Source organism: Kogia breviceps, chromosome 3 (assembly GCF_026419965.1).
Source record: "Kogia breviceps isolate mKogBre1 chromosome 3, mKogBre1 haplotype 1, whole genome shotgun sequence".
NCBI classification, from domain to species: Eukaryota; Metazoa; Chordata; class Mammalia; order Artiodactyla; family Physeteridae; genus Kogia; species Kogia breviceps.
This window is the reverse complement of record NC_081312.1, coordinates 131,048,598-131,071,344: the sequence shown is the minus strand read 5'-3', so window position 1 is coordinate 131,071,344 and position 22,747 is coordinate 131,048,598.

The window sequence follows — 22,747 nt, the reverse complement described above, 5'->3', positions numbered from 1 at the left end:
TGATAGAGGTAAGTTTTACTCACTCTTTATCAAAAAAAGGAAAATGGAGAAAAGCTCAACATCAGGAATCATCAGACTCCTCTAACCTACAAAAAGCTTTCAGCTCACCCAAGTTAACTACCGTCAGCCAAAAGACTACAAACAATAAATGCTGAAGGGGTTTTAGAGAACTCTGTTCCCTCTGTCTGTGGAGGACATGTCTAGTTGTAACAGCCAATAATGAGAACAGAAAGGAGCTGCGTTTTCAATTAAAAATTGAGCCACCCTTCCATCCAGAACACCCACAGCCGAGCCTCTCACCTGAGAAGACAGGCTGCAAGAGCTGCACTCCACGAGTTTTCACAGTAGCCAAGACACCGAAGCAACCCAAATGTCCATCAACAGAAGAATGGATAAGAAGAGCTGGTCCGTGGACACAGTGGACTATTAGCCATGGAAAACAAGGAAACACTGCTCTTTGAGGCACCCGAGATGAGCCTAGAGATCATCACAGAACATGAGTTAAGTCGGAAAGCAAAAGGCATACCGTATGACATCACCTATAGGCGTTATCTAACAGCTGACACAAATGAACATATTTCCACAAAGAAAGACACTCAGAGACTTAGAAAACAAACTAAGCTGATGTAAAATGAAAGGTGGGGGGAATGGATAAATTAAGATTAGTGTCACCATATGTGTACAAATACGTATTAAATATATATATCAAACAGACCGACCATATAGCAAGGGAGGTCACCAGAACACTCTGCAATAATTTACATGTGAAGAGGATCTGTACAAGAATATATATATATATATAAAACGTACAAATGAACCAGATTCTGTACATATAGGACCAACAGTATTCTAATCATTACCCCGATTTAAACAAATTAAAAGAGCGAACAAGAAGTAATGTGACATACACTTCTGGGGTTTTTTCCTGGCACATTCCATTCTAATTGACAACCTGGGAACAGGACTTCCAGAAGGCTCTGCTGCCCTAGTAACCAGATGTGGGAATGTAGCAATGCTGACGCCTTGTGGCCGTTTCCCACAGCAGCAGCTTTAAAGTCAGTGCTAATGGTCACTCAATATTCACACCCATTGCAGGCTTGTAAATGACACCTGCCCTCCAAAACAAAATCCTGGGGTCGAAAATCGACCAAAAAAGTCCAAAGAGGGCAACCTTCCAAGAAGACAATTTCGAGAGGTTTATTGTACTCACGGGGTTTTTTTTTCTGTTTTTGTTTAACAGAATAAAAAAAGGCGTGGAAAAATGCTGAACCTTAGGAATTATTAGACACGAAAATACACGTTACAAAAACCTATCATGTCACACGACTCAGCATGGCCAGCAGCAAAACTTCTGCAAACAAGAAATGCTGACGGGGTGGTGAAGAAATGCGTACCCTCGGTTCTAAGTGGGACGTGGTAAGAGCCCCTAAGGAAAACACAGTGGAGTTGCCTGGAAAGGGTCAACATTGAGCGACCGTTCAATCAAGCATAGCCACTGCTGGGTCTATCACCTGAGAGGATGAGAATCAAAAAGACACGGGCTGGCAATCCTGCAATCCAGCAATGTTTACCATAGCCAACACTTGGAAGCAATGAAAATGCCCAGCCACAGAGGAATGCAGAAAGGAGCAGTGGTCCATGGACACAATGGAAGAGTACTCCAGTGAAAAGTAGAAATTCCATTTTAAAAACAGATATAAGTAAGGAGACATCAGCTTTGGGGGTTTTCTCCAGACACATCCCACCGTCATTGATAACCGAGGAACACCACTGGCAGGAAGGCCTGTTTCACTAGTTACCAGAGTGGGCAACGCAGAAATGCTGCAGCCCTGTGGCCGTTACGTGCAACGGCAGCTTGAAAACCCGTGCTAATGGTCACTTCGTGTGCACAAGTCCTGGAGGGCTGTCAATGAAACCTGCCCTCAAAATGTCTTGAGGGAGGTAGTGGCCAAAATATTTCAAAAGGCGGCACATAGTTCAAGAAAAGAATGTGATGAGGTAAGCTACACACACAGTTTGAAGAAAAAAAGGGCATCCCTGAAAGCTCAATTTCAAGGCTTTATGAGACGCATGCAAATCCAACCACAGAGGTATCGGCTCACACCAGTCAGAAGAACCATCAGCAACAAGACTACCAACAATTCATGCTGAAGGGGTTGTGGAGAAGTGCATACGCTCTAGGTTAAGTGGGACTTTGCCGCCAGCCGCGGCGGGTCCTCAAAGTGTAGCAACAACCGACGAGAGGGGGTAGGGAACTGAACGCACCAAGGTATGGGATCAGAAGGGCACAAGCAACTGACGCTTGCAAGGCAAGTTTAATAACAAAGCATAGCCGTATATATACCCCTAAAGCAGGGAATTTGCTTCGTCACGCCTTATCGGCATCAGCTGGTTGGTTGGCTGCTCGGCTTCTCCCTCAAAGGCACCAATTTCCCCTCCAGGGTTGCTTTTCCTAGCTTTAGGGAACAACCAGGGACTCCCAGTAACTGAGCAGGTCCCTGGAGCGATTTGGCCAAAGACCATCTCCTTTTGTATGTTCATACCATAAAGTCCAGGATGCATACCAAGGAGAGTACAGTCGGGCCCTGAGGCTTAGGAGGGTCTCAGTGGCGCCTTCCTCAGAGGGCAATGCTCGCCACAGGACTTCACCTGGTAAGAGGCACTAATGGGAACAGAATGGAGGTGCCTTTACAAGGTAAACACTGAGTTACGATATGATCCAGCAGGCCCACTCCTGGGCCTATAACCTAAGAACGAAGACAGAAGTGGAAAGACACAGGCAGGCAAATCTGCATTGCAGGAGTATTACAATAGCCAGGACATGGAAGCAAGCAGAAAGTCCATCAACAGATGAGTGGACAAAGAAGAACAGGGACCTGAACAGATGGAATATTAGCCAAGGAACAAAAGGAAACAATGCCATCAACAGCACCATCGGTGAGGCTAGAGTTCATCACGCACCTTGCATTAAGTCACAGAGCGAAAGATACATAGCCTACGATATCACTTATAGGTGTTCCCTGAAAATTGATATCACTGAAGATATTTCCACAGAGAAAGGCAATCACAGATGCAATAAACAGATTTATGGTTCACCCATGGACAGGTGTGAGAATTGTGTACATTAGGAAATTGGGTTTAAGAGCGAGATACAAACACAGGTGAAATACAAAATCACCAAAGGCCTACGGAATACCAAGAGAAGAGTACTCAACATTGTGTCATAAGCTACATGGGAAAAGGATCCAAAGAAGACTAGATACGTGTTTATGTGTAAAAGAGCCACATCTTTCACACCTACAACAAGCAAAACATTGTAATCAAACTTGCTGTGAGAAAAAATAAACATTGAATTAAAAAACGAACAGGTCAGTCGTGAGACACAAACTTAAGGGGCTTTTTCCTGGCACAGTCCATTCTAATTGACAACCGAGAATACGACTTCCACGGAGGCTCTGTTGCCCGAGTAACCAGGTTTGGTAAAGGAGACCTGCTGCCGCCTTGTGGCCGTTTCTCAAAACAGCAGCTTTAAACCCAGTGCTAATGGTCACTTGATATTCAAAATCATTGCAGGCCTATAAATGACACCTGCCCTCAAAAACAATTCTTGGGTCGTACATCGAGGAAAAAAACTCAAAAGACGTGCACACTTCAAAACGACAATTTCAAGAGGCATATTTTGCGCACATTTTGTCTTCTCTTTCTTTCTTTCTCTTGTGATAAATAAAAGGGCATGGAAAAATGCTCAACATCAGGAAATAAAGCCATGCAAATCCAGTCGACAAAAACGTTCACCCACCGTCGTCAGAATGATCATCAGCCACAGAGTCTACAAAGAATAAATGCTCAAGGTGTTTTAGAGAACTCTGTGCCCTCTAGCTGCCGCTGGGACGTAACCTGGGAACAGCTAGTAGTGAGAACACCGTGGAGGTGCGTTGAAAGGTAAAAATTGAGCTAACTGATGGGCCTATCTCCCGAGTAGACCAAAATCAAAAAGACACAGGCTGGCCGTCCTGCACTGCAGCAACATGTACCATCGCCAAGACTTGGAAGAAACCCAAATGTCCATCAACAGAACAATGCACCAAGAAGAAGGGGGCCCATGTGCACAATGGAACATGAGCCACGGAAAAGCATGCAACAGTGCCGCTGGCACCACCGTAGAAGGATCTAGAGATACCCACCCAAAAGGAAGTACGAAAGAAACCGAAATAGAAATATCCTATGACATCACTTATAGCTGTTACTTCAACATTGATACCCATGAAGTCATTTCCAAGAGAAGGCCGTGCATAGATGCAGAAAACCAACTATGCTTAACCAAGTGGAAAGGTGTAAGGAATGTATGAATTTGGATATGGGGGTTTACAGACATGTACTGATACATATGAAATATATAATCACAAAATACCTAAGGAATACCAGGAGAGGTCGACTCAACACTCTGTAATAACCTACACGGGAAAGGATCCAAAGATGAATAGATTGATACATACATATGATGAACCAGATGCAGTACACCTAGAACACACACCACATTTTTATCCAATTGGCTGTGATACTAGATAACAATTAAATTTTAAAAAACACACAAGAAGTAAGGAGATATAAGCTCTTGGGGGTTTGCCCTGACACACTGCACTCTCATTTGCAGCCTACTAACACAATTTCCAGGAAGCCTCTGTTGCAGGAAAACCCAGAGTTGGAAATGGAGAAATGCTGCCGCCTTGTGGCCGTTTCCCGCAAGAGCGGCTTCAAACGCATAGCTATGGGTCACTTAACATTCATAAGGACTCAGGCCTCTAAAAGACACCTGCCCTCAAAAAAAAAAATGTCCTGAGCTCGGCCGTGGCCAAAAAAATTCAAAGCAGGCAAATGTGTCAAAGAGATAGTATGATAGAGGTAAGTTTTACTCACTCTTTATCAAAAAAAGGAAAATGGCGAAAAGCTCAACATCAGGAATCATCAGACTCCTCTAACCTACAAAAAGCTTTCAGCTCACCCAAGTTAACTACTGTCAGCCAAAAGACTACAAACAATAAATGCTGAAGGGGTTTTAGAGAACTCTGTTCCCTCTGTCTGTGGAGGACATGTCTAGTTGTAACAGCCAATAATGAGAACAGAAAGGAGCTGCGTTTTCAATTAAAAATTGAGCCACCCTTCCATCCAGAACACCCACAGCCGAGCCTCTCACCTGAGAAGACAGGCTGCAAGAGCTGCACTCCACGAGTTTTCACAGTAGCCAAGACACCGAAGCAACCCAAATGTCCATCAACAGAAGAATGGATAAGAAGAGCTGGTCCGTGGACACAGTGGACTATTAGCCATGGAAAACAAGGAAACACTGCTCTTTGAGGCACCCGAGATGAGCCTAGAGATCATCACAGAACATGAGTTAAGTCGGAAAGCAAAAGGCATACCGTATGACATCACCTATAGGCGTTATCTAACAGCTGACACAAATGAACATATTTCCACAAAGAAAGACACTCAGAGACTTAGAAAACAAACTAAGCTGATGTAAAATGAGAGGTGGGGGGAATGGATAAATTAAGATTAGTGTCACCATATGTGTACAAATACGTATTAAATATATATATCAAACAGACCGACCATATAGCAAGGGAGGTCACCAGAACACTCTGCAATAATTTACATGTGAAGAGGATCTGTACAAGAATATATATATATATATAAAACGTACAAATGAACCAGATTCTGTACATATAGGACCAACAGTATTCTAATCATTACCCCGATTTAAACAAATTAAAAGAGCGAACAAGAAGTAATGTGACATACACTTCTGGGGTTTTTTCCTGGCACATTCCATTCTAATTGACAACCTGGGAACAGGACTTCCAGAAGGCTCTGCTGCCCTAGTAACCAGATGTGGGAATGTAGCAATGCTGACGCCTTGTGGCCGTTTCCCACAGCAGCAGCTTTAAAGTCAGTGCTAATGGTCACTCAATATTCACACCCATTGCAGGCTTGTAAATGACACCTGCCCTCCAAAACAAAATCCTGGGGTCGAAAATCGACCAAAAAAGTCCAAAGAGGGCAACCTTCCAAGAAGACAATTTCGAGAGGTTTATTGTACTCACGGGGTTTTTTTTTCTGTTTTTGTTTAACAGAATAAAAAAAGGCGTGGAAAAATGCTGAACCTTAGGAATTATTAGACACGAAAATACACGTTACAAAAACCTATCATGTCACACGACTCAGCATGGCCAGCAGCAAAACTTCTGCAAACAAGAAATGCTGACGGGGTGGTGAAGAAATGCGTACCCTCGGTTCTAAGTGGGACGTGGTAAGAGCCCCTAAGGAAAACACAGTGGAGTTGCCTGGAAAGGGTCAACATTGAGCGACCGTTCAATCAAGCATAGCCACTGCTGGGTCTATCACCTGAGAGGATGAGAATCAAAAAGACACGGGCTGGCAATCCTGCAATCCAGCAATGTTTACCATAGCCAACACTTGGAAGCAATGAAAATGCCCAGCCACAGAGGAATGCAGAAAGGAGCAGTGGTCCATGGACACAATGGAAGAGTACTCCAGTGAAAAGTAGAAATTCCATTTTAAAAACAGATATAAGTAAGGAGACATCAGCTTTGGGGGGTTTCTCCAGACACATCCCACCGTCATTGATAACCGAGGAAAACCACTGGCAGGAAGGTCTGTTTCACAAGTTACCAGAGTGGGAAACGCAGAAATGCTGCAGCCCTCTGGCCGTTACCTGCAACGGCAGCTTGAAAACCCGTGCTAATGGTCACTTCGTGTGCACAAGTTCTGGAGGGCTGTCAATGAAACCTGCCCTCAAAATGTCTTGAGGGAGGTAGTGGCCAAAATATTTCAAAAGGTGGCACATAGTTCAAGAAAAGAATGTGATGAGGTAAGCTACACACACAGTTTGAAGAAAAAAGGACATCCCTGAAAGCTCAATTTCAAGGCTTTATGAGACGCATTCAAATCCAACCACAGAGTTATGGGCTCACACCAGTCAGAAGAACCATCAGCAACAAAACTACCAACAATTCATGCTGAAGGGGTTGTGGAGAAGTGCATACATACCCTCTAGGTTAAGTGGGACTTTGCCGCCAGCCGCGGCGGGTCCTCAAAGTGTAGCAACAACCGACGAGAGGGGGTAGGGAACTGAACGCACCAAGGTATGGGATCAGAAGGGCACAAGCAACTGACGCTTGCAAGGCAAGTTTAATAACAAAGCATAGCCGTATATATACCCCTAAAGCAGGGAATTTGCTTCGTCACGCCTTATCGGCATCAGCTGGTTGGTTGGATTCTCGGCTTAGTCACACCTTATCAGCATCAGCTGGTTGGTTGGCTGCTCGGCTTCTCCCTCAAAGGCACGAATTTCCCCTCCAGGGTTGCTTTTCCTAGCTTTAGGGAACAACCAGGGACTCCCAGTAACTGAGCAGGTCCCTGGAGCGTTTTGGCCAAAGGCCATCTCCTTTTGTATGTTCATACCATAAAGTCCAGGATGCATACCAAGGAGAGTACAGTCGGGCCCTGAGGCTTAGGAGGGTCTTAGTGGCGCCTTCCTCAGAGGGCAATGCTCGCCACAGGACTTCACCTGGTAAGAGGCACTAATGGGAACAGAATGGAGGTGCCTTTACAAGGTAAACACTGAGTTACGATATGATCCGGCAGGCCCACTCCTGGGCCTATAACCTAAGAACGAAGACAGAAGTGGAAAGACACAGGCAGGCAAATCTGCATTGCAGGAGTATTACAATAGCCAGGACATGGAAGCAAGCAGAAAGTCCATCAACAGATGAGTGGACAAAGAAGAACAGGGACCTGAACAGATGGAATATTAGCCAAGGAACAAAAGGAAACAATGCCATCAACAGCACCATCGGTGAGGCTAGAGTTCATCACACACCTTGCAGTAAGTCACAGAGCGAAAGATACATAGCCTACGATATCAGTTATAGGTGTTCCCTGAAAATTGATATCACTGAAGATATTTCCACAGAGAAAGGCAATCACAGATGCAATAAACAGATTTATGGTTCACCCATGGACAGGTGTGAGAATTGTGTACATTAGGAAATTGAGTTTAAGAGCGAGATACAAACACAGGTGAAATACAAAATCACCAAAGGCCTACGGAATACCAAGAGAAGAGTACTCAACATTGTGTCATAAGCTACATGGGAAAAGGATCCAAAGAAGACTAGATACGTGTTTATGTGTAAAAGAGCCACATCTTTCACACCTACAACAAGCAAAACATTGTAATCAAACTTGCTGTGAGAAAAATAAACATTGAATTAAAAAACGAACAGGTCAGTCGTGAGACACAAACTTAAGGGGCTTTTTCCTGGCACAGTCCATTCTAATTGACAACCGAGAATACGACTTCCACGGAGGCTCTGTTGCCCGAGTAACCAGGTTTGGTAAAGGAGACCTGCTGCCGCCTTGTGGCCGTTTCTCAAAACAGCAGCTTTAAACCCAGTGCTAATGGTCACTTGATATTCAAAATCATTGCAGGCCTATAAATGACACCTGCCCTCAAAAACAATTCTTGGGTCGTACATCGAGGAAAATAACTCAAAAGACGTGCACACTTCAAAACGACAATTTCAAGAGGCATATTTTGCGCACATTTTGTCATCTCTTTCTTTCTTTCTCTTGTGATAAATAAAAGGGCATGGAAAAATGCTCAACATCAGGAATTAATAAAGCCATGCAAATCCAGTCGACAAAAACGTTCACCCACCGTCGTCAGAATGATCATCAGCCACAGAGTCTACAAAGAATAAATGCTCAAGGTGTTTTAGAGAACTCTGTGCCCTCTAGCTGCCGCTGGGACGTAACCTGGGAACAGCTAGTAGTGAGAACACCGTGGAGGTGCACTGAAAGGTAAAAATTGAGCTAACTGATGGGCCTATCTCCCGAGTAGACCAAAATCAAAAAGACACAGGCTGGCCGTCCTGCACTGCAGCAACATGTACCATCGCCAAGACTTGGAAGAAACCCAAATGTCCATCAACAGAACAATGCACCAAGAAGAAGGGGGCCCATGTGCACAATGGAACATGAGCCACGGAAAAGCATGCAACAGTGCCACTGGCACCACCGTAGAAGGATCTAGAGATACCCACCCAAAAGGAAGTACGAAAGAAACCGAAATAGAAATATCCTATGACATCACTTATAGCTGTTACTTCAACATTGATACCCATGAAGTCATTTCCAAGAGAAGGCCGTGCATAGATGCAGAAAACCAACTATGCTTAACCAAGTGGAAAGGTGTAAGGAATGTATGAATTTGGATATGGGGGTTTACAGACATGTACTGATACATATGAAATATATAATCACAAAATACCTAAGGAATACCAGGAGAGGTCGACTCAACACTCTGTAATAACCTACACGGGAAAGGATCCAAAGATGAATAGATTGATACATACATATGATGAACCAGATGCAGTACACCTAGAACACACACCACATTTTTATCCAATTGGCTGTGATACTAGATAACAATTAAATTTTAAAAAACACACAAGAAGTAAGGAGATATAAGCTCTTGGGGGTTTGCCCTGACACACTGCACTCTCATTTGCAGCCTACTAACACAATTTCCAGGAAGCCTCTGTTGCAGGAAAACCCAGAGTTGGAAATGGAGAAATGCTGCCGCCTTGTGGCCGTTTCCCGCAAGAGCGGCTTCAAACGCATAGCTATGGGTCACTTAACATTCATAAGGACTCAGGCCTCTAAAAGACACCTGCCCTCAAAAAAAAAAATGTCCTGAGCTCGGCCGTGGCCAAAAAAATTCAAAGCAGGCAAATGTGTCAAAGAGATAGTATGATAGAGGTAAGTTTTACTCACTCTTTATCAAAAAAAGGAAAATGGAGAAAAGCTCAACATCAGGAATCATCAGACTCCTCTAACCTACAAAAAGCTTTCAGCTCACCCAAGTTAACTACCGTCAGCCAAAAGACTACAAACAATAAATGCTGAAGGGGTTTTAGAGAACTCTGTTCCCTCTGTCTGTGGAGGACATGTCTAGTTGTAACAGCCAATAATGAGAACAGAAAGGAGCTGCGTTTTCAATTAAAAATTGAGCCACCCTTCCATCCAGAACACCCACAGCCGAGCCTCTCACCTGAGAAGACAGGCTGCAAGAGCTGCACTCCACGAGTTTTCACAGTAGCCAAGACACCGAAGCAACCCAAATGTCCATCAACAGATGAATGGATAAGAAGAGCTGGTCCGTGGACACAGTGGACTATTAGCCATGGAAAACAAGGAAACACTGCTTTTTGAGGCACCCGAGATGAGCCTAGAGATCATCACAGAACATGAGTTAAGTCGGAAAGCAAAAGGCATACCGTATGACATCACCTATAGGCGTTATCTAACAGCTGACACAAATGAACATATTTCCACAAAGAAAGACACTCAGAGACTTAGAAAACAAACTAAGCTGATGTAAAATGAGAGGTGGGGGGAATGGATAAATTAAGATTAGTGTCACCATATGTGTACAAATACGTATTAAATATATATATCAAACAGACCGACCATATAGCAAGGGAGGTCACCAGAACACTCCGCAATAATTTACATTGGAAGAATATCTGTACAATATATATATATATATGTATATATATATATATATACACATACATAACGTATAAATGAACCAGATTTTTTACACCTAGGACCAACAATATTCTAATCATTAGCGTGATCAAAAGAATTAAAAGAGCGAACAAGAAGTAATGTGACATAAACTTCTGGGGTTTCTTCCTGGCACATTCCGTTCTAATTTACAACCTGGGAACAGGACTTCCAGAAGGGCTGTGCTGCCCGAGTAACTAGATGTGCGAATGTACTGAATTCCCAAAACACAACCGAGTCACGCTTTTAGAAAACACACTTATGCCTGCTTCAGGGGAAAGGTGAGGTGGGGTGACGCATAAAACTCGAGTTTGAAATGAGCACAGATACCCTTCCGAAAACCGAATATGGAATGGACACGACCTACTCCTTGCTCAATCAACTGGACTCACCAGACCCTGTTCATCGCACAAGTATCTATCCGACTAGTAAGCATCTTAAAAGCTAAGTCTTGATATCTCTGTGTAAGTGCATCAAGTGTGTGTAAAGCGGCCTAAAACCAGCAGGGAAAATCAGCTCAGACCCATTCTGAGGATACATTTCCAACACAAAGAAGAAACAAGCAGGGCAAAACAGAGAGAAATTCTTCCAAAATGCGTTCAGGGACTGGCATGCAACCAGGATTGACCACATCTACAGCCCCAGCGGCAGAAGACATAAGGCTGGACACTCTTGGGGCTGAGACGATTGGTGAGGTTGGGAAAGCAAATGCAGACCCTTGAAAGGAATCCTGCGTGCTCCCCATTCCATGGGTCCCAACTCTCCAGGTTCAACGCAATCTTCCGACAGCGAAAGCACTCATTGGAAACCCAGCGGATGCTACACCGTGGGATCGGGAAAGCTTTCTGAAACTCACCTCAGTTTTCATCTCCTGGTGCTCGTGTTCTCCATTCAGGCCCCCTTACTAACAATCTCCCCACTTGGAGACTCGGCGCCTTTCCATGCCTCTTTCGTACCGTCTGCAATTTGTCCGCAGGATGAACTGCAAGAGGGGGAACCAATGAGAGACTCGCTGGAGGTGTTTGGTCGGGCACATGTCACTCTCATTTCCCATCACGAAGAAGAATTCACCAGAGGTTCAGCCTGCCACCGCGGATCGACAATAGGGCGTGAAGCCATCCAGCCGTGTTGCGTCCCACTCACAAAAAAGCGACTTGGCAAATGGAGCTCAGGGGCACTGCACTTCCCAAACCTGCAGAGTTCAAAACGATAACTATCGCCCCAAAATATATTGAGGTCAGGCTACGAAGAGGCGCTGAACGCAAGGCAGAACTGCAGGAAACGGATGTCAACGGGCACATCGGAATGGCCCCGATAGCACATGAAAAACGCCAGAACGTGGACAATGATGCGGTTGGCCAAAAAGGGCGTATGCGTTTTTTCCTGAATATATTCAGGAAAAAACGCATACGCCCTTTTTGGCCAACCAAGCAACCTGGGAGAGCAAATCAGCACTACAAAGAAATCTCTCGCCCCCCCCCTCCCGGGGCAAAAGGGCCAGGCGAAAAAAGTCTAAAAACCAGAAAGGCAGGACAGCCCACGGAGTCAAGGGAGCCTTGTTAAGCTGATGGGCGGGATGTCAATGGCCAACAGCCAATCTTCACAAGTGTATCCTCTTTCCCAAACCATGTAAAACACAGAACCACAGAGCATAGGGCACTTCCACACATGGGCGTTGACCTTGGGAAAATGAAAAAATCAACCAGACACAGGGACCCCAAAGTTGAGGGCTGCTGTCTTGACAACAACCTCCACTCCGGTACACGTTTCATATCCCAGGAAAGAGCCAAGTGGACAAGTGGACAAAGACAAGTGGACAAGTGGACAAGTGGTGCTACGTAGGTCCAATGGAGTGTCACTCAGCCATGAAATCCACGTCATGAGGCTGGTAGCAGCATCCTGAGTGGATTTAGGTACGATCATCCTCAGTGAAATAAGTCCCACAAAAAAAGAAACTTATGATATCACTTATCGAGGGAATGTAAAAATCGCTCCCCATGCACGGAATCCCCAAACAGAACAGAGTCACGCTTTTAGAAAACACACTTATGCCTGCTTCAGGGGAAAGGTGAGGTGGGGTGACGCATAAAACTCGAGTTTGAAATGAGCACAGATACCCTTCCGAAAACCGAATATGGAATGGACACGACCTACTCCTTGCTCAATCAACTGGACTCACCAGACCCTGTTCATGGCACAAGTATCTATCCGACTAGTAAGCATCTTAAAAGCTAAGTCTTGATATCTCTGTGTAAGTGCATCAAGTGTGTGTAAAGCGGCCTAAAACCAGCAGGGAAAATCAGCTCAGACCCATTCTGAGGATACATTTCCAACATAAAGAAGAAACAAGCAGGGCAAAACAGAGAGAACTTCTTCCAAAATGCGTTCAGGGACTGGCATGCAACCAGGATTGACCACATCTACAGCCCCAGCGGCAGAAGACATAAGGCTGGACACTCTTGGGGCTGAGACGATTGGTGAGGTTGGGAAAGCAAATGCAGACCCTTGAAAGGAATCCTGCGTGCTCCCCATTCCATGGGTCCCAACTCTCCAGGTTCAACGCAATCTTCCGACAGCGAAAGCACTCATTGGAAACCCAGCGGATGCTACACCGTGGGATCGGGAAAGCTTTCTGAAACTCACCTCAGTTTTCATCTCCTGGTGCTCGTGTTCTCCATTCAGGCCCCCTTACTAACAATCTCCCCACTTGGAGACTCGGCGCCTTTCCATGCCTCTTTCGTACCGTCTGCAATTTGTCCGCAGGATGAACTGCAAGAGGGGGAACCAATGAGAGACTCGCTGGAGGTGTTTGGTCGGGCACATGTCACTCTCATTTCCCATCACGAAGAAGAATTCACCAGCGGTTCAGCCTGCCACCCCGGATCGACAATAGGGCGTGAAGCCATCCAGCCGTGTTGCGTCCCACTCACAAAAAAGCGACTTGGGAAATGGAGCTCAGGGGCACTGCACTTCCCAAACCTGCAGAGTTCTAAACGATAACTATCGCCCCAAAATATATTGAGGTCAGGCTACGAAGAGGCGCTGAACGCAAGGCAGAACTGCAGGAAACGGATGTCAACGGGTACATCGGAATGGCCCCGATAGCACATGAAGAGCGCCAGAACGTGGACAATGATGCGGTTGGCCAAAAAGGGCGTATGCGTTTTTTCCTGAATATATTCAGGAAAAAACGCATACGCCCTTTTTGGCAAACCAAGCAACCTGGGAGAGCAAATCAGCACTACAAAGAAATCTCTCGCCCCCCCCCCCCCGGGGAAAAAGGGCCAGGCGAAAAAAGTCTAAAAACCAGAAAGGCAGGACAGCCCACGGAGTCAAGGGAGCCTTGTTAAGCTGATGGGCGGGATGTCAATGGCCAACAGCCAATCTTCACAAGTGTATCCTCTTTCCCAAACCATGTAAAACACAGAACCACAGAGCATAGGGCACTTCCACGCATGGGCGTTGACCTTGGGAAAATGAAAAAATCAACCAGACACAGGGACCCCAAAGTTGAGGGCTGCTGTCTTGACAAGAACCTCCACTCCGTTACACGTTTCATATCCCAGGAAAGAGCCAAGTGGACAAGTGGAGAAAGACAAGTGGACAAGTGGACAAGTGGTGCTACGTAGGTCCAATGGAGTGTCACTCAGCCATGAAATCCACGTCATGAGGCTGGTAGCAGCATCCTGAGTGGATTTAGGTACGAACATCCTCAGTGAAATAAGTCCCACAAAAAAAGAAACTTATGATATCACTTATCGAGGGAATGTAAAAATCGCTCCCCATGCACTGAATCCCCAAACAGAACAGAGTCACGCTTTTAGAAAACACACTTATGCCTGCTTCAGGGGAAAGGTGAGGTGGGGTGACGCATAAAACTCGAGTTTGAAATGAGCACAGATACCCTTCCGAAAACCGAATATGGAATGGACACGACCTACTCCTTGCTCAATCAACTGGACTCACCAGACCCTGTTCATCAAACAAGTATCTATCCGACTAGTAAGCATCTTGAAAGCTAAGTCTTGATATCTCTGTGTAAGTGCATCAAGTGTGTGTAAAGCGGCCTAAAACCAGCAGGGAAAATCAGCTCAGACCCATTCTGAGGATACATTTCCAACATAAAGAAGAAACAAGCAGGGCAAAACAGAGAGAAATTCTTCCAAAATGCATCCAGGGACTGGCATGCAACCAGGATTGACCACATCTACAGCCCCAGCGGCAGAAGACATAAGGCTGGACACTCTTGGGGCTGAGACGATTGGTGAGGTTGGGAAAGCAAATGCAGACCCTTGAAAGGAATCCTGCGTGCTCCCCATTCCATGGGTCCCAACTCTCCAGGTTCAACGCAATCTTCCGACAGCGAAAGCACTCATTGGAAACCCAGCGGATGCTACAACGTGGGATCGGGAAAGCTTTCTGAAACTCACCTCAGTTTTCATCTCCTGGTGCTCGTGTTCTCCATTCAGGCCCCCTTACTAACAATCTCCCCACTTGGAGACGCGGCGCCTTTCCATGCCTCTTTCGTACCGTCTGCAATTTGTCCGCAGGATGAACTGCAAGAGGGGGAACCAATGAGAGACTCGCTGGAGGTGTTTGGTCGGGCACATGTCACTCTCATTTCCCATCACGAAGAAGAATTCACCAGCGGTTCAGCCTGCCACCCCGGATCGACAATAGGGCGTGAAGCCATCCAGCCGTGTTGCGTCCCACTCACAAAAAAGCGACTTGGGAAATGGAGCTCAGGGGCACTGCACTTCCCAAACCTGCAGAGTTCTAAACGATAACTATCGCCCCAAAATATATTGAGGTCAGGCTACGAAGAGGCGCTGAACGCAAGGCAGAACTGCAGGAAACGGATGTCAACGGGTACATCGGAATGGCCCCGATAGCACATGAAGAGCGCCAGAACGTGGACAATGATGCGGTTGGCCAAAAAGGGCGTATGCGTTTTTTCCTGAATATATTCAGGAAAAAACGCATACGCCCTTTTTGGCCAACCAAGCAACCTGGGAGAGCAAATCAGCACTACAAAGAAATCTCTCGCCCCCCCCGGGGCAAAAGGGCCATGCGAAAAAAGTCTAAAAACCAGAAAGGCAGGACAGCCCACGGAGTCAAGGGAGCCTTGTTAAGCTGATGGGCGGGATGTCAATGGCCAACAGCCAATCTTCACAAGTGTATCCTCTTTCCCAAACCATGTAAAACACAGAACCACAGAGCATAGGGCACTTCCACGCATGGGCGTTGACCTTGGGAAAATGAAAAAATCAACCAGACACAGGGACCCCAAAGTTGAGGGCTGCTGTCTTGACAAGAACCTCCACTCCGTTACACGTTTCATATCCCAGGAAAGAGCCAAGTGGACAAGTGGACAAAGACAAGTGGACAAGTGGACAAGTGGTGCTACGTAGGTCCAATGGAGTGTCACTCAGCCATGAAATCCACGTCATGAGGCTGGTAGCAGCATCCTGAGTGGATTTAGGTACGATCATCCTCAGTGAAATAAGTCCCACAAAAAAAGAAACTTATGATATCACTTATCGAGGGAATGTAAAAATCGCTCCCCATGCACTGAATCCCCAAACAGAACAGAGTCACGCTTTTAGAAAACACACTTAGGCCTGCTTCAGGGGAAAGGTGAGGTGGGGTGACGCATAAAACTCGAGTTTGAAATGAGCACAGATACCCTTCCGAAAACCGAATATGGAATGGACACGACCTACTCCTTGCTCAATCAACTGGACTCACCAGACCCTGTTCATCAAACAAGTATCTATCCGACTAGTAAGCATCTTGAAAGCTAAGTCTTGATATCTCTGTGTAAGTGCATCAAGTGTGTGTAAAGCGGCCTAAAACCAGCAGGGAAAATCAGCTCAGACCCATTCTGAGGATACATTTCCAACATAAAGAAGAAACAAGCAGGGCAAAACAGAGAGAAATTCTTCCAAAATGCATCCAGGGACTGGCATGCAACCAGGATTGACCACATCTACAGCCCCAGCGGCAGAAGACATAAGGCTGGACACTCTTGGGGCTGAGACGATTGGTGAGGTTGGGAAAGCAAATGCAGACCCTTGAAAGGAATCCTGCGTGCTCCCCATTCCATGGGTCCCAACTCTCCAGGTTCAACGCAATCTTCCGACAGCGAAAGCACTCATTGGAAACCCAGCGGATGCTACAACGTGGGATCGGGAAAGCTTTCTGAAACTCACCTCAGTTTTCATCTCCTGGTGCTCGTGTTCTCCATTCAGGCCCCCTTACTAACAATCTCCCCACTTGGAGACGCGGCGCCTTTCCATGCCTCTTTCGTACCGTCTGCAATTTGTCCGCAGGATGAACTGCAAGAGGGGGAACCAATGAGAGACTCGCTGGAGGTGTTTGGTCGGGCACATGTCACTCTCATTTCCCATCACGAAGAAGAATTCACCAGCGGTTCAGCCTGCCACCCCGGATCGACAATAGGGCGTGAAGCCATCCAGCCGTGTTGCGTCCCACTCACAAAAAAGCGACTTGGGAAATGGAGCTCAGGGGCACTGCACTTCCCAAACCTGCAGAGTTCTAAACGATAACTATCGCCCCAAAATATATTGAGGTCAGGCTACGAAGAGGCGCTGAACGCAAGGCAGAACTGCAGGAAACGGATGTCAACGGGTACATCGGAATGGCCCCGATAGCACATGAAAAGCGCCAGAACGTTGACAATGATGCGGTTGGCCAAAAAGGGCGTATGCGTTTTTTCCTGAATATATTCAGGAAAAAACGCATACGCCCTTTTTGGCCAACCAAGCAACCTGGGAGAGCAAATCAGCACTACAAAGAAATCTCTCGCCCCCCCCCCCCCCCGGGGAAAAAGGGCCAGGCGAAAAAAGTCTAAAAACCAGAAAGGCAGGACAGGCCACGGAGTCAAGGGAGCCTTGTTAAGCTGATGGGCGGGATGTCAATGGCCAACAGCCAATCTTCACAAGTGTATCCTCTTTCCCAAACCATGTAAAACACAGAACCACAGAGCATAGGGCACTTCCACACATGGGCGTTGACCTTGGGAAAATGAAAAAATCAACCAGACACAGGGACCCCAAAGTTGAGGGCTGCTGTCTTGACAAGAACCTCCACTCCGGTACACGTTTCATATCCCAGGAAAGAGCCAAGTGGACAAAGACGAGTGGACAAGTGGACAAAGACAAGTGGACAAGTGGACAAGTGGTGCTACGTAGGTCCAATGGAGTGTCACTCAGCCATGAAATCCACGTCATGAGGCTGGTAGCAGCATCCTGAGTGGATTTAGGTACGATCATCCTCAGTGAACTAAGTCCCACAAAAAAAGAAACTTATGATATCACTTATCGAGGGAATGTAAAAATCGCTCCCCATGCACTGAATCCCCAAACAGAACAGAGTCACGCTTTTAGAAAACACACTTATGCCTGCTCCAGGGGAAAGGTGAGGTGGGGTGACGCATAAAACTCGAGTTTGAAATGAGCACAGATACCCTTCCGAAAACCGAATATGGAATGGACACGACCTACTCCTTGCTCAATCAACTGGACTCACCAGACCCTGTTCATGGCACAAGTATCTATCCGACTAGTAAGCATCTTAAAAGCTAAGTCTTGATATCTCTGTGTAAGTGCATCAAGTGTGTGTCAAGCGGCCTAAAACCAGCAGGGAAAATCAGCTCAGACCCATTCTGAGGATACATTTCCAACATAAAGAAGAAACAAGCAGGGCAAAACAGAGAGAAATTCTTCCAAAATGCGTTCAGGGACTGGCATGCAACCAGGATGGACCACATCTACAGCCCCAGCGGCAGAAGACATAAGGCTGGACACTCTTGGGGCTGAGACGATTGGTGAGGTTGGGAAAGCAAATGCAGACCCTTGAAAGGAATCCTGCGTGCTCCCCATTCCATGGGTCCCAACTCTCCAGGTTCAACGCAATCTTCCGACAGCGAAAGCACTCATTGGAAACCCAGCGGATGCTACACCGTGGGATCGGGAAAGCTTTCTGAAACTCACCTCAGTTTTCATCTCCTGGTGCTCGTGTTCTCCATTCAGGCCCCCTTACTAACAATCGCCCCACTTGGAGACTCGGCGCCTTTCCATGCCTCTTTCGTACCTTCTGCAATTTGTCCGCAGGATGAACTGCAAGAGGGGGAACCAATGAGAGACTCGCTGGAGGTGTTTGGTCGGGCACATGTCACTCTCATTTCCCATCACGAAGAAGAATTCACCAGCGGTTCAGCCTGCCACCCCGGATCGACAATAGGGCGTGAAGCCATCCAGCCGTGTTGCGTCCCACTCACAAAAAAGCGACTTGGGAAATGGAGCTCAGGGGCACTGCACTTCTCAAACCTGCAGAGTTCTAAACGATAACTATCGCCCCAAAATATATTGAGGTCAGGCTACGAAGAGGCGTTGAACGCAAGGCAGAATTGCAGGAAACGGATGTCAACGGCTACATCGGAATGGCCCCGATAGCACATGAAAAGCGCCAGAACGTGGACAATGATGCGGTTGGCCAAAAAGGGCGTATGCGTTTTTTCCTGAATATATTCAGGAAAAAAAGCATACGCCCTTTTTGGCCAACCAAGCAACCTGGGCAAGCAAATCAGCACTATAAAGAAATCTCTCGCCCCCACCCCGGGGCAAAAGGGCCAGGCGAAAAAAGTCTAAAAACCAGAAAGGCAGGACAGCCCACGGAGTCAAGGGAGCCTTGTTAAGCTGATGGGCGGGATGTCAATGGCCAACAGCCAATCTTCACAAGTGTATCCTCTTTCCCAAACCATGTAAAACACAGAACCACAGAGCATAGGGCACTTCCACACATGGGCGTTGACCTTGGGAAAATGAAAAAATCAACCAGACACAGGGACCCCAAAGTTGAGGGCTGCTGTCTTGACAAGAACCTCCACTCCGGTACACGTTTCATATCCCAGGAAAGAGCCAAGTGGACAAGTGGACAAAGACAAGTGGATAAGTGGACAAGTGGTGCTACATAGGTCCAATGGAGTGTCACTCAGCCATGAAATCCACGTCATGAGGCTGGTAGCAGCATCCTGAGTGGATTTAGGTACGATCATCCTCAGTGAAATAAGTCCCACAAAAAAAGAAACTTATGATATCACTTATCGAGGGAATGTAAAAATCGCTCCCCATGCACTGAATCCCCAAACAGAACAGAGTCACGCTTTTAGAAAACACACTTATGCCTGCTTCAGGGGAAAGGTGAGGTGGGGTGATGCATAAAACTCGAGTTTGAAATGAGCACAGATACCCTTCCGAAAACCGAATATGGAATGGACACGACCTACTCCTTGCTCAATCAACTGGACTCACCAGACCCTGTTCATCGCACAAGTATCTATCCGACTAGTAAGCATCTTAAAAGCTAAGTCTTGATATCTCTGTGTAAGTGCATCAAGTGTGTGTAAAGCGGCCTAAAACCAGCAGGGAAAATCAGCTGAGACCCATTCTGAGGATACATTTCCAACATAAAGAAGAAACAAGCAGGGCAAAACAGAGAGAAATTCTTCCAAAATGCGTTCAGGGACTGGCATGCAACCAGGATTGACCACATCTACAGCCCCAGCGGCAGAAGACATAAGGCTGGACACTCTTGGGGCTGAGACGATTGGTGAGGTTGGGAAAGCAAATGCAGACCCTTGAAAGGAATCCTGCGTGCTCCCCATTCCATGGGTCCCAACTCTCCAGGTTCAACGCAATCTTCCGACAGCGAAAGCACTCATTGGAAACCCAGCGGATGCTACACCGTGGGATCGGGAAAGCTTTCTGAAACTCACCTCAGTTTTCATCTCCTGGTGCTCGTGTTCTCCATTCAGGCCCCCTTACTAACAATCTCGCCACTTGGAGACTCGGCGCCTTTCCATGCCTCTTTCGTACCGCCTGCAACTTGTCCGCAGGATGAACTGCAAGAGGGGGAACCAATGAGAGACTCGCTGGAGGTGTTTGGTCGGGCACATGTCACTCTCATTTCCCATCACGAAGAAGAATTCACCAGCGGTTCAGCCTGCCACCCCGGATCGACAATAGGGCGTGAAGCCATCCAGCCGTGTTGCGTCCCACTCACAAAAAAGCGACTTGGGAAATGGAGCTCAGGGGCACAGCATTTCCCAAACCTGCAGAGTTCTAAACGATAACTATCGCCCCAAAATATATTGAGGTCAGGCTACGAAGAGGCGCTGAACGCAAGGCAGAACTGCAGGAAACGGATGTCAACGGGTACATCGGAATGGCCCCGATAGCACATGAAAAGCGCCAGAACGTTGACAATGATGCGGTTGGCCAAAAAGGGCGTATGCGTTTTTTCCTGAATATATTCAGGAAAAAACGCATACGCCCTTTTTGGCCAACCAAGCAACCTGGGAGAGCAAATCAGCACTACAAAGAAATCTCTCGCCCCCCCCCCCACGGGGCAAAAGGGCCAGGCGAAAAAAGTCTAAAAACCAGAAAGGCAGGACAGCCCACGGAGTCAAGGGAGCCTTGTTAAGCTGATGGGCGGGATGTCAATGGCCAACAGCCAATCCTCACAAGTGTATCCTCTTTCCCAAACCATGTAAAACACAGAACCACAGAGCATAGGGCACTTCCACACATGGGCGTTGACCTTGGGAAAATCAAAAAATCAACCAGACACAGGGACCCCAAAGTTGAGGGCTGCTGTCTTGACAAGAACCTCCACTCCGGTACACGTTTCATATCCCAGGAAAGAGCCAAGTGGACAAGTGGACAAAGACAAGTGGACAAGTGGACAAGTGGTGCTACGTAGGTCCAATGGAGTGTCACTCAGCCATGAAATCCACGTCATGAGGCTGGTAGCAGCATCCTGAGTGGATTTAGGTACGATCATCCTCAGTGAAATAAGTCCCACAAAAAAAGAAACTTATGATATCACTTATCGAGGGAATGTAAAAATCGCTCCCCATGCACTGAATCCCCAAACAGAACAGAGTCACGCTTTTAGAAAACACACTTATGCCTGCTTCAGGGGAAAGGTGAGGTGGGGTGACGCATAAAACTCGAGTTTGAAATGAGCACAGATACCCTTCCGAAAACCGAATATGGAATGGACACGACCTACTCCTTGCTCAATCAACTGGACTCACCAGACCCTGTTCATCGCACAAGTATCTATCCGACTAGTAAGCATCTTAAAAGCTAAGTCTTGATATCTCTGTGTAAGTGCATCAAGTGTGTGTCAAGCGGCCTAAAACCAGCAGGGAAAATCAGCTCAGACCCATTCTGAGGATACATTTCCAACATAAAGAAGAAACAAGCAGGGCAAAACAGAGAGAAATTCTTCCAAAATGCGTTCAGGGACTGGCATGCAACCAGGATGGACCACATCTACAGCCCCAGCGGCAGAAGACATAAGGCTGGACACTCTTGGGGCTGAGACGATTGGTGAGGTTGGGAAAGCAAATGCAGACCCTTGAAAGGAATCCTGCGTGCTCCCCATTCCATGGGTCCCAACTCTCCAGGTTCAACGCAATCTTCCGACAGCGAAAGCACTCATTGGAAACCCAGCGGATGCTACACCGTGGGATCGGGAAAGCTTTCTGAAACTCACCTCAGTTTTCATCTCCTGGTGCTCGTGTTCTCCATTCAGGCCCCCTTACTAACAATCGCCCCACTTGGAGACTCGGCGCCTTTCCATGCCTCTTTCGTACCTTCTGCAATTTGTCCGCAGGATGAACTGCAAGAGGGGGAACCAATGAGAGACTCGCTGGAGGTGTTTGGTCGGGCACATGTCACTCTCATTTCCCATCACGAAGAAGAATTCACCAGCGGTTCAGCCTGCCACCCCGGATCGACAATAGGGCGTGAAGCCATCCAGCCGTGTTGCGTCCCACTCACAAAAAAGCGACTTGGGAAATGGAGCTCAGGGGCACTGCACTTCTCAAACCTGCAGAGTTCTAAACGATAACTATCGCCCCAAAATATATTGAGGTCAGGCTACGAAGAGGCGTTGAACGCAAGGCAGAATTGCAGGAAACGGATGTCAACGGCTACATCGGAATGGCCCCGATAGCACATGAAAAGCGCCAGAACGTGGACAATGATGCGGTTGGCCA